The 13,638-nt window shown below is 39.3% G+C and overlaps 1 protein-coding gene across 1 annotated transcript in view; it reads left to right on the plus strand.

Moving 5' to 3' along the window:
- DSCAM (DS cell adhesion molecule) overlaps positions 1–13,638 on the plus strand; it is a 459,734-nt gene that overhangs the window by 55,427 nt on the left and 390,669 nt on the right. The gene's annotated exons all lie outside the window — the stretch shown is intronic.

Below are 13,638 nucleotides of genomic sequence, written 5' to 3' on the forward strand. Positions count from 1 at the left end.
GGGTTTCTAATCCAGAGGAAGGTTTGCTTCACAGAGGCCTGTCTAGAGCAAAGATATTTTCTCCCTTCAGTGTCACTCAGAATGGTATGTATTGTCTTTCCTGTGATTCAGGAATTTTTTCCATTCCTGTATATTCAGGTGCCCTGATTGTTCTGCTCAGGTGCCCTGATTGTTCTGCTTCTGCAGAGTGGGGCAATAAGGACTCCTTCTTGATTAAAAGACTTGCAATTAAGTTTGAGGTGAAGGGATAAAAATCATGGAGAGGAGGTGAGGATCAGTAAATTCATGTTTCTAGAAAAGGAAATGCATGTGTGATGAAGTATCACAGTTACATTTTATGCTTTATGTGCAGGTGGTGGTGACTTGGGACCAGGCTTTGTACATTTCCTGATTATCTAATACAGCAAATCCAACACTACTAGTCTCTTTAGTAGTGTCTGGAAGAACTCTGCTTCTTGGGCAGTGCTGTGGAGATTGCCTAGCTTATTCTCAGTCTCTGCTTAGCCCCATGGCCCTGGCAGGCAGTTTTTGCATTTTCCTTTAGCAGAGACCAACAAGTGAACAAAATGCTTTCTGTGCTGGAAATAATTTTTATGGGTTTAAGAACTTGGACATCTTAACCATGGATTTGAAAGTCCTCCAAGTACCAGCGAGGTGCGAGGAGGTGGACTGGAAAGTGTACTCTTGTTTCATTCCTATCAGCCTGCATTTCTCTTCCCTATATAAAGTGACTCCATAGTCAGTTTCAGCCTTTTCCTCCCTCTCTTTTCCCAGCATATGGCAGACTTTTATCTCTCTGGTTTGGGGGCAGTGGGACCTGTTGCAGGAAAGCTGGTTTTTCTGGCTGTGCAATGTGGCCTGGGGTGGGGGGCAGGTCTGGGTTTTTGTCCTGGTTTTGGGGGGGCAGGTTGTGGAAAGCTTTGACCTAATGAGGTTCTGTGGTAAACCCAGATTGGAGAACTGGGCCAAGGTTGACTATGGATTTGTGTATTATGTATATTTTTGTACTGTTGTATGTAGTTGTAAATAGTACTTTCTTCGAAATTTTTCTTTCTAATCCTTTGTGGAGCATTTTCTTTTACTCCTTTGGGAAGGGGTGAGAGAGCTATCTGTTTGCTCAACCCAAGACAATAGTGTATCACCAAAGCTTTGACCTAATTCTTCCTGCATTTTCTTCTAATGCCAAGATGTCTAGAAATATTTCTGTGTGACTTCCTGCAGAAAACTTTTGTGCTTCGTATGGTGCTGCTGTCAGCATGTGTTTCAGATTCTCACACTTGTACCTACTGAGTGAGCTCACTGATGGTGTCTGGGTAGAAGCTGTGCAGGCTCAGCCAAGCCTGCAACCTCCATTCTTGTCTGTCTTTAGCAGCAATATTGTTTTTCCCAATGCTGATCCCATCTGAAGGGCTGATACTCTGCCTCCCCACCTCCCCTTCCCCAAGTAGCAGAACATGAAGGGAGAGAGGCATACACCTGGGCAACATTCAGATCTTTGTGCCTATTTTTTTACTCCTTTCTCTCCTGCCATGGTTTTGGGATGGAGGTATCTGTGACACACATTCAACCCCATTTTGAGTTTCAAGAAACTTTTAATGAGGTTGATTTTCCACAATAATAACAAAGATTATCTCCAAATTGTAGATACAGGAGTCCTCTGAGCTTGAAATCATTACTTGTGAGAGCTTCTGAAGGCTTCTTGAGGGCATGAGAGGAATGAGCTGAGTTAGCTTTTGAGGACCACTTTGGAGAATACTCAGTAATAACTGTGAGCTGCAATAAAGGAACTGAGAGATTGGGGTTCACAAATCTTTCAACATTTTTGCCTTTTTCTGTTTGTTTTGGTGTTTAGATTTTTTGGGTTTGTGGTTGGTTTGTTTGTTTTGTTGGATTGTTTTTTTCCCCCCTCATAGTTTCCTGTAGCTTACTGGCTTGCTTGGTCTAATGGGAGACTAACTCTCAGCAGTGCTCATTCACCATAAGTGGAGGTTTCTCACATAGAATCATAGAATTGTTAGGGTTGGAAGGAACCTCAAAGATCATCTAGTTCCAACCCCGCCCTGCCATGGGCAGGGACACCTCACACAAGATCAGGTTACTCAGAGCCACATCCAGCCTGGCCTTAAAACCCTCCAAACCCTCCAGGGATGGGGCTTCTGCCACCTCTCTGGTCAACCTTGTTCCAGTGTCTTACCACCCCCATGAAAAATGGGAGAATAAGGATCCATCACAAAAGGTGATCTTGGATGTTTTCTGCATCCAGATAAAAGCTCTTGAAGGCTCTGGCTTGTGTGAGTATTAGAGTAATTATCTGGGATGTATGGCAGATGACAGAGAAGTGACCAGTCTGTGGGAGTCAAAAGGTAGCTGACTGCTCTGGTCTATGTATAATTTAATGGTATATACATAATCATGCCACTCAATTGCTTTCACTGAAAGTTTTGAGCTGTTTTACTTTTCTCTTTGTGTGAAAGAGATCTCTTTTGAAATCTTCGATCTTTCCTACACAGGTCCAATGAGAAGTGTACTAGCTTTTGCTGTTCTTTAGTTGTAAAAGTGTTGTGTTGTAGGTGGTCAGCAGAATACTAAGAAGGCATTAGGTCAGCTTCAGCGTTTACAGATTAGCCCCAGACAGAAAGCTGTTAGATCTCAGGCAATGTATCCTTGTAAGTAATGACTCTCTTCATGGAAGAAGGGATAATTTTGTAAATGAGTCAGAAGAAAAGCTACACAAATATTAATTAATTCAATTTTTCAGAACTCCAATATAGCTATCTATTTACTTGTATTTATCTGGCTAACAAAATAATTTTGTGGAAAAAAATAATAAACCCCAGGCTCTTCTCTCATTTTTGCCTCTTTGGTTTTGGTGTTCTAGTAAGGTATTCTTTATGATAGGAATGAGTAGGGTTAGCATTATTTATCAGTTCTTGCTTCAAGAAGCTAAGATGCATGGGTTGTGCCCCCAAGTTAGCAATTATATTTGTCTTGTTTTTCAGCTTCTACCTATTCACTTAACTAAGGGGACAGAACCTTATCTGCACATTGTACTCTGGTATTTTGCAGTCCAAATTGGAATGCCTATCCAAAATTCATATCTACCCTTTCATTCAATTAATTACTTAGCACAATTAAAAGCAAGCATTTCAATTACAAACAGATTTTTCCTCTTTAGCTGATTAAAGGCTGCCATCACCTGCATCTCCTGCATTTGCCACTCAGCGTTCATCTGTGCAGTCAGGTCTCTACAATGCCCTCCACTAAAACCCATACTCCTCCTCATGCAACTCATTAATGATTTCTGCTTCTTTTTATGGTTTCACCTGATGACCTTTTCTTTTAATTGTGGAAGCCTGCTTTGATTTAATGGAAGTTTCTGTCCTGTGAGACCGATAATGTAACACTACATGCCTTTTTCTTTTTCTTTTTTTTTTTGTAGTGATTTTTTTTTGGTAGGCAAAAACAATTGCATACTTAATTATCCTCATTAGTGATTCTGATTTTGAAACTGATTCAAATGAATACCCCAGATGAATAAAAAGTTGAACATTTGCACATTGAATCAGAGTAGCAGTTTGAAAAAGCATAATTTCTTTCTTTCTTTTTTTTCCCTTTGGTAGAGACGTTTAATTTCATACTGTTTAGCACTAAAATGCTGGCTACCAGTACAGAACACAGAATCACAGAATCACCAAGGGTGGAAGAGACCTCAAACACACTACATAAGAAGCACGTTGGGAGAAAAATTATGAAAAGAATTTTGGCTTTCTGAATGATGCCAATTACAAAATCATATACATTAAAGCGGTGTAAAAACTAACTAGGTCATCTGTATTTGCTGTAGAATTCTTCTTTTGATTTTTTTCCCACCATTGTTGTACTGCAGGAGCAATCATAACAATTTGCAAGGCTTCTTTGACATCAAAAAGTCCAACATCCAAGAAATACATTTTTACTTCAAATTTTTATTTTACCATATGTTAAGCCAAGTTTCTGGGATGATCACTCAAAGTAGGCACCTCCTAGAATGAAGGTAGTGAATAACTAAATTTGTTTGTACAGGACAATTCTGTAATACTACATTTTGCAGATTAACACGAGGAAGACATAAATGACTGCTAACAGACCTGTCCTGGGCTTCCTTCAGGCTTTCCATGGAAGCTATACTACCAACACATTCTGGTTCATTCATGCTTTCCCCTCAGGAGATGGGAGGAGAAAATTCAGGGGCAGAGTGAAAGCTTTTGCCTGCAACTGCCCCTCATCCCTATTCCCGGATGCAATCTTTCCTATCACCTCTTTCCAGAGGCAGCTTCTACTGATACACCTGGCTGTCAAGTCTGGGAAGAATGCTTGACAGGGAGCAACTGGGATTCACTTTGTCATCTGGCTTTATCAGAGTCTTGAATTGCCATCACAAAGAGTAAGCAATGAGAAAGAGAAAGCAGGACTAGATTCAGAGATTTTTGGGGTTTGAAAGTGCCATCCTGAGGTGCACTGATTTTCTGCCCTTTTCCTGTGCTGGCTGAGGTCTCTAAAGATGCAGGAGCTCATTTCAAGCCCAGCAGTTCAGCCTATCAAGGACAACTAGCAGCTTACCCATTCAAAGCTCATGTTTGGACAAGGTAGTGTTTTCCAATTGAAAAACTGTTGAAAACAACTCATAGAATCATAGAACGGTGTGGGTTGGAATAGACCTCCCAAGGTCATCTACTCCAGCCCTCTCTGCAGTAAGCAGGGGTATCCTCAACTCAGGTTTCTTAGAGCCCTGTTGAGCCTCACCTTGAATATCTCCAGGGAAAGGGCCTCAACCACCTCCCTGAGCAACCTGTTCCAGTGTTCCACCACACTCATAGTAAAGAACCTGTTCCTAACATTAAATCTAAATCTACTCTTCTCTAGTTTGAAGCCATTCCCCCTTGTCCTATCACTACAGGCCTCTGTAAACAGTCTCTTTCCATCCTTCTTGTAGGCCCCCTTCAGTTACTGGAAGGTCATTAGGTCTCCCCTGAGCCTTCTCTTCTCCAGGCTGAACAACCCCAGCTCCCTCAGCCTGTCCTCATAGCAGGGGTGCTCCAGCCCCCTGATCATTTTTATGGCCCTTCTCTGGACCGTCTCCATCCAGGTCCATGTCCTTCCTATATTGAGGGTTCCAGACATGGATACAGTACTCCAGGTGAGGTCTCACAAGAGCAGAGTAAAATAGCAGAATCACCTCCCTGGATCTGCTGGCCACACTTCTTTTGATGCAGCCCAGGATGTGATTTGCCTTCTGCACTCTTAACTGCACACTGTTGGCTCATGTCCATCTTGTCCATCAGCACCCTCAAGTCCTTTTCCTCAGGGCTACTTTCTATCTCCTCATCCCCTAGACTGTATTGATAGTGAGGATTGTTCACATCAAAGTTCCTCACGCTTTTGATTGTTCACTGTTTAGGAGACCTCTGTAAGCAGTATGAATATATTTTTTTATCAGAACAATGGATGCTTCATTTGCTGATGGAAGATATATTTTTCTGGGGGAAACCAAAAGAAGGATTCTTTACCCATTTTTCTGAGGAACATCTGTGTTCTGACCAGTGTAGAGTTGTCTTCAATTTTGTAGGAGATGGCAGCTCCAGACAAAAAAGTTGAGCTTTTTATTTTTTTCCTGCTTTTCTCTACAGTTCACAAGAAAATAACAGCGATTAAAGAGATCAAACTGCCTGGTAGCAAACAAATGTTTTTTCTTTGACTCTATTGTTGACTTAAAACTGTTGTAGGTGAGGGCATTTAAACGGTGCTTTTGTGTTTATTTTTATTAGAATAGCAGGTTAATATCCTTATCTCTTTGTTGATTATATTTGTAATATTAAATCAGTTTATGCAATTGGTTTTAATTTTATTTTCCATATTAAAGCTATTTTGTGCTGATTTTAGCATTTTCTCCTTTTTTTTTTTTTTTTTTTAAAGGTTTCTTATAGTGAGACTTACTCTGGAGTCTGGTCAGAGCATCTCTTTATCCAGTGCTGGTTTTCTGTTCCCTTTTTCTTAAAGATACCTATCTTGCCTCTACCTGAAACATGCTCCTTGCACGATTTGTGATTTTTCCCCTCCCTTGCCTCAAAGAGTGAGGAATATAAGTAATCCTTATTGATGTAGAGGGGCATCTGAAATTCCTGTATGGAGTCAAAACCCAAGTCAGAATTATAAAAAGGGCATTAGTTTTACCCTCACTCTATTAAAATTTTGTAATATTTGTCAAACTTGTGTTAGTCATTAGAGAAAACCCCTAGAGGGAGACATGATCACAGATGGATTATTGTAATGCCTCATCACTGATCCTTTCACAATTGCTGAAGTAATTTCTCTAGGTCACTTTGCATAGCCAAGTACTTGATAATTGGGTAGTGATAACATCATTCTTGTTTCTAGGAGTCTAGTCAAGTTTTTATCTCTTTTCTCTTTTTTTTTTCTTTTCTTGTTTTCTTTTAAAAAATACAAACCTACCAAAAAAACCACCAAACAACAAACCTCAGTCAAGGAGGAAAAATAGTCAGTCCTAAATAGTGACATAGCTCGCCAACATTACACCTACCACCCACCCAGACTATCTTTCCCTGACTCTGTTCTGCACTGAGCAATCTGCGTATTTGTGATTGCATTTTTAATGCTTCTGCTACCAGTTTGAAAGGCACAGCAATGCACTTCAAAATGTTTCATTTATCAGTTCTTTCTGTGTGTTTATGCAGAAAAAGACTGTCCTAGCATACTGTATTGTTTGGGTGTCGACAGGGTAATTAACCTGTAGTATGATCCTGTTAATTCAGTTTCCTGAAACATAATTTACTGTTTAGAGGTCTTCAGATTTTTATTTTCACATGAATTCCATTAAATTACCTTAGAAATATTTATCTTTTACTTTACATTGAATAAGCAGTATTTTCTTTTTGGCTGTTAATAAAGATTTCAGTGGTTTTCATGAACATCTGGAAAAGAGAACCTAAATTTTGTGCTAAATTTCTCAATTGTTAAATTATATTTGGGTCCAAGAATTTCACATTAAAACTGCCTCTTTTAATAATGCCAAGTAGAATATTATATCTGGCAGATGTGCATAACTTTTTTTCTTTAAATAAAATAAGATGCAGATGCATTCAGAGGAAGGGTAAACTCTGCCTCACAGGCATATATTTTTAAGGGTTGTGATGAAGATGATGATTTCTTGCCTGCTTCCTACTCAGATTTCAAGCCAGCAAAAAATGAGCTGTCTTGCCAATACCAGATCTCTCATGAGATATGGGATCCTGAGGAGTTCCATTAAAAATCCCTCCCTGAGTGTTGGCATCCTTCTGACTTCCACTAGTTCTGTTAGCTATTTTAATTCTTGGAGGTCTCTTCCAACGTGGTTGATTCTGTACACAGTCTCCAGTTGTGTAGGGGGAAGTTTAGGCTTGAAAGAAGTTCTTCACAGAAAGAGTGATTGGCCATTGGAATGGGCTGCCCAGGGAGGTGGTGGGGTTGACATCCCTTGAGGTGTTTAAGAAAAGAATGAATGAGGCACTTAGTGCCATGGTCTAGTTAGTTAGTCAGGGTTAGGTGGTCAGTTGGACTTGATGATCTTGGAGGTCTCTTCCAACCTGGTTGATTTTGTGATTCTGTGAAATTCCTCTTACTTCTGTTTCGGCAGAGAAATTCTTCTGGTGGTTTTTTTTGGTGTGTGTGTTTTATTTGTGTGTGTGTGTGTTGTGTTTTGTTTTGTTTGTTTGTTTTTTCCTTTTTTTTTTTCTCTCTGTGTGTTGGTTGGTTGGTTGGTTGGATGTCTTTTGTTTTGTTTTCTTGTGTGTGTTTTTTTTTTTCTTCTTTTTTTTTCCCCCTTCTGTCCTTCCCCCTCACCTTTGTTGGGTGAAGGGGAACATCTTTTTACTGTGATGCTACTGTTGCATTTTATGTGTTGCCTCCCCTATCAAAATAAAAAGAAAATCACACACATGAAAGGTTTCTTTTAGATTTTCTGAAACCTGGAGATGCTTTATGGAACTGCTGGTGTGAGCACTGATAAAGGAGGTGATGCTTTAAGGCTAATGTATGTACCAGACAGACTGGACTCTTTGAAGAAGGCTCTGTAACTATACAAGAAGCATCCACCCAGATGCAGCTGTGTTAGCCTTCTCCAGTTAAATGAGGTCTTCAAGAAAGATAGAGCTGTCATGATCACTCTCAGCTGGTGGGGGGTGAAGGATTAGGCAAAGAGTACAATTTGCTTCACCAGGGTGGGGTCTAAATGCCTTTAGGCAGTGTTTGGTGTCCTATATTAGCTATGCAGAAGGCTCAGAAGTGCTACTCTCCTAACCTAGACACAATGTCTGGGGTCCCTCAGGAAAAGGCATCCAGCAAAAGTTACACAGGCAGTTGGTATCGTTTTGTTTTTCTTAAACTTTGATTGGAGTTTGATGCATTGATGAGACTACTTGGATTCCTGGTCACTTAACTGCTCAAGGGACTGTGTCTCATCTTGCTGTGCACCTACTTTATGTGGCTGAGAAGATGCCTGCAGCAAATTTTTCCAACTATCAGCTTTTTCTGGAGTTTTTTGTCCCAGGTAGACTGCAAGAGTCAGCAAGAGGAAGGAGCTTTGTCTAAAAGGAGTGTCCTTGGATCCTTGATTTCTGACAGAAACAAAATTTAGACTTTATTCCATACTACCCTTCTTTATTTTAATTTTTAAATGCTTTTTATTATACTCCTTGAATTTGCTTCTAGGGTTCTTGTGTTCACATTACTGGTATTTAGAGGGAAGAAATCCTTAGGTTTTAAGGCAACAACTTATACAATCAACAAAACCTAAATAAAACATTGGTTGTTGCCCAGTTCATCAACAACAACATCACTGAAGAGAAAAGGAGAGGAAATATTAATTTCTGGGGCCATGACAAACCTGATGTTTCACTGTAAGATAGTTAAGGCTGTGGCTTGCTGTAGTGCAGGAGAAGAATCAGCTGCTAAATTATGTATTATTTTTTTTAATCCAAATAATCTCAATGGTCTCTTTGCTACAGACTTTGATTGATATCTTTTATTTTATCTGTATTAATATTTCATGCTGGATTTGATTAATCAAAGGCATGAGAAATATTTTTCCGTTTCTTTTGAAATTGTTATTCATTTAGGACCAAACTTTCCCCTTACATAAGCACTACAGGAATAGTGGTTAGCCTCTGAAAAGGATGAGGAGTGTAATTTGTATGTAAGTGTCAATTAGTTGTTCAGAAGCATTTTATTGATATATCTCAATATATTGTGTTGTCTGTTGCTCAAAGGCATCGCAGCTCTTTCAAATACTGAAGAGAAAATTGGACCTTTAAGTGGTCAGTTGCAGAATGTGGAAATAGGACTTTGGAAGGATGTGAAGCACAAAAATCTAGCTTCAAAAATCACTAATATGTTAGTTAAACCTACTAAAGCATGAAAGAGAACATGATGAAAAGGAAACTAACAACACCAAGCAGAGGCATTGCATTCCGGCACCAAGCTGAGCAGATATAAATTTTTGTTATGTTACGTGAAAACTCCTTGAAAGCTCTCACTTTTGACATCATTGCAGTAAAGGTTCTTAAAGGTGAAGCAGTCTGAAGGGAGACCTAGGGGATAACAGAGGAAGGGAAGAGGAGTCTTGCTCTTGGATAGATAGATTCACAGTTTCCTTTTGCATGTCTTCTTTCATCTCTTTGTTGCAGCTGACGCTGATCCCTCCAGGACACAAAATTCTATACAGAGCAAGGCAAGGCCAAGTCTAATTCAGTATGGTAGTTTAAATGTAGTATATTCTCTCCTGTGTCTTAGTGACATCTTCTTCTGCCTGTTAAAAAGGAGGATTACAAAGCACCAGTTTCAGCCTGTTTTGTCTTGTGTAATATGCAGTGAAGACTTGACAAGTTACATCCTTACAGCGGAAATGTCAGAAGTGTTATTTGCTAGGTCCTTGCAGAGGACATGAAAGTGGGTGTTATGTGTATATGCAGGAGCTACAGCACCATGGAGATCTGGATGATGGTGTGATATGCCAGAAGAGAATAATACTAAGGAAGTAATCCATTCTTAGCTATACCAATAGATAAGAGATCTTTATAACTATTTCTGTCCAGTCTGGTTACCTCTACCTAGGCTGGTGGTACAGTGCTGAGTCTCACTTTCTGTTTCTGAGTGTGATCAACTTGCAGCCCCATTGACCAGCTTGTCATGAGATAAACCAGTTTACCTGACAGGAGCATTTTCAAGTGCTAGAAGAAATTTGCTCTCTGGCTGACATACTCAGCACTTTGCTAGGCACAACGCAGCAGCGCTGTCTCCCCTGAAAAGCAGGAGAAATTTCCTTAGCTATTATACTTTGTCAGTTCCCCTTATCACTTCAAGTAGTTGAGTCTAAGGAATTTTGACTAAACTTTCAAAAAATTTATCCTGCCTTTCTTCCATCCCATTCTTGCTATGTGAATAAGAAAATGGTATCCATTTAACATAAGATTCCTGTGTCTATTGATGTATTAACCTGTTTATGTGCTCCTTTAACTACATAGTTAAGGGCACAGTTCTTTGCCTTTTTGCCCTGAAGTGCATGCAGGTGCAAACTGTTTGTCACCTTGTCATTTCAGTTGGGGCATCCACTGAGTGCTGCTAAGGTGCAGGCCTCCTCCTGTTTTCCTCAGGTATTACTTGTTTCAGTAATGAATACACATTATTCAGGAAAAATCTTTGACCTTCCTTCCCCTGGACTGCTAATGGAGGTGTTCAAGAGGAGATTGGATGTGGCACTTGGTGCCATGGTCTAGTCATGAGGTTTGTGGAGACAGGTTGGACTCGATGATCCTTGAGGTCTCTTCCAACCCTAGTTATACTGTGATACTGTGAAAATGCTGATGTTGTCTCTGTCCAGGCCAAGTGTAGTCAGACTCAGCTGCAAGACACTTCAGTTCTGGCTTAGAGGTGTAGCAGAGGTCCATTCATGCAGAGCAGTCTATAGGGGCAGGCCTGTACTTTATTTGCTTTGACCCATGCAGGAGACAAAATACTGTGTCGGAAGAAAAAATTCTTCAAAAGCCTTGTTTTCAGAATAGCATTTAGTAAGTTAGTAAAACCTGTCTGATTTTCTTCCCTCTGTCCCCCTATTTTTACCTTCCCCCCCACCTCATTTTCTTCTTCTTCAGGTATTTCTCTTCAGTGCTGACTTTCCCTACTGTTCTCCCTTGTACCCTCTAGTCTGAGCTTGCTTTTCCTTACTGTAAAATACTGTATTTAGATGGATCAAATTTTGTCATTTAGTGATGTATAATTACATAGTATGTTTGACTTGTCTCAGTTTCAGTTAGGTTTGTATATATCACGTATTCTGTTACTCAGTTAATCACTTTTATCCTATGGAACATTGCAGAGAAATGTACTATTTTTTTATAAAAGATTATGAAATCTAATTTTTGTTGTTGAATGTATCCAAGTAGCTTACACATTGTTTCCCACCACAAAGCGCATCTGTATTGTCTGCATTGTGTCTATCTGTGTGTTATAGCACTGCAATTACATTCTAGGGGACTCTGTGTGTTTGTGTCTGCTGTTAAGATGAATGTGTAGCAGATGCTGTTTCAAAATGAAGCACTATTATATAGGCTGATGGATGGAAAGTTTGTCAAAAGTAGGGATCGCTTCTACAGAGGATACAAAGCAGCTAGAAAAATCTGTTATGTGCTGCTAAGTATGAGTCTCTAGTTCAGCTGTGCTGCATTTTGATTAGAAAGATTCTATGGAAGAGTCAAACATAGTTCCTCATATTCTCTATTTTTATAGTATTTGTAATTTGGTATTCACCTCTTTATTCTCAGCCAGCAAATCTACCATTTTTACATGAATGTCTGCTAAGAAGCAATAGAGTATAATAAAAGTTGTCAAATGTGAACTATATTTATTACTTCTGTGTGAATGTCTGGTTGGCCAATGGAAATTAAAATGCCCAGTTGATTGTTTCACTTGTATTTGTAAAGAATAGCTTGTATAGCAGATGAACAATGCCAACTTTTTTTGCAGTCCTCTATTATGTTACCAACAATACTGTTCTCTGCTTCAATGTGCAGCTATAATTGGTAATGTGATTATGTAAAAGTGGCATCACCTTATTCAGCCGTGCTTCTACCTGTGCTTAGTCCTATTATGCCTATTTTTTCTTTCCAGATATCAAGTTTCTCTGAGGGCTGTGCCAGCTAGGAAGAATTTGTTTCTTGCAAGGGACTTTATTCTGTACTAGCACCTGTCTCATCTATATGCAGGGACTTGTCAGTTCCAATACTTGAAATTTCTTCTTTCTGAATCTCCAAGTGCCTTTTACCTTGGTCTGTGATGCCCATTTATCTAGCTGCCTCCTGCATGCCAAACATCTTTCCCCATTACTTTAGAAGGGGCTTCTCTTTATTCTTTCAAGGGATTCCAAGAGCCAGTTCTACTCTCTTTTGAGATAGTGCTTCCTGATTGTCAAAACTGAGATGGTGTTCAGTATCTTCCCATCTTCTTTCTCCTCAATATGTCAAAATAAGGAAAAATAGTCCCATTTTTTTTTGCTCCATGCTACCAGAAGAATAAGTGGCAGGTGTAGACCAGCCAATTCATGACTTAGCATTGGGACTGCAAGTTATTTCTACAGGGCAATAAAAGCAACCTTGTGCAGATGAAGGTTAGCCTTGAAATCTGTTTCATTGATGATTTCTTGGGCCTGATGCATTATAGTCACCTTTTAAAAATAAAAATTTACTCTTTACCAGTCTTTCTTTAAAAAAATAACTTGGGAGTCTACTGCCTTTGAGATATAGCAAAATATGCAACTTTCTGTGTGTCAAGTAAAACTGACAAGTTTTTTACAAGTGAGGAGTCTGTGCGAATGTAGAGCACAGACTGGTGGAACTGGTAATGTCTCCTACCATTTATTGGGAAAGAAGAAAAATCATACCTTATGCTGATATTCTCTCAGACAGAGAGCATAGTGGCATAAAGTGTATCAGAGAAAGTTAGGAAGGCATTTTGTATGGGATGTTGGGGAGCCTACAAGTCACTTGAAGCCTTAGAGCCCTTTGGGTAATAGCTGAAGTGTTCAGAAAAGTGAGGGCTAATCTTGTGCTCTGACTTTTTTACAGCATCACAGAATCTGTGGTTAATGGTTGGGAAGGAGTCTATGGTCACACGGATGAAAGAAACAAAATTGCCATAAATGTGCTCTGTACCCAGGTTTAGAGGCCTTTATTAGGATATATTTTCCTTAGGTATAGGTGTATGTTAGTATTAAGGAATTGTGGGCATTTTTTCATTCTTTACTTCGTTCTTTTTATTACTTTATAAATAATTTTGTCATGAAAAGTCTGACAAATTATGAATGTGAAAAGAAACTGCCTGTGTTCCAGGAAGAAATTTAGTTGCTAGATTACTGCTTGATTGTTTTTTTTGTTGGCCTTACAAAAAATGTTGCACCAGGAAATGCAAAAGTGATCAAGTCTGTTTCAGTTTACACTACAAAGTATTTCCCATTTTAATTTTGGATGTAAACAACCTAGTGTGTTTCATCTGGTGATACTTTCTTCTAAAATGAGAGACTTTATTATTTTATTAGAGCTTACATTAGGATTCAGA

This window comes from Dryobates pubescens, chromosome 12, assembly GCF_014839835.1.
Source record: "Dryobates pubescens isolate bDryPub1 chromosome 12, bDryPub1.pri, whole genome shotgun sequence".
NCBI classification, from domain to species: Eukaryota; Metazoa; Chordata; class Aves; order Piciformes; family Picidae; genus Dryobates; species Dryobates pubescens.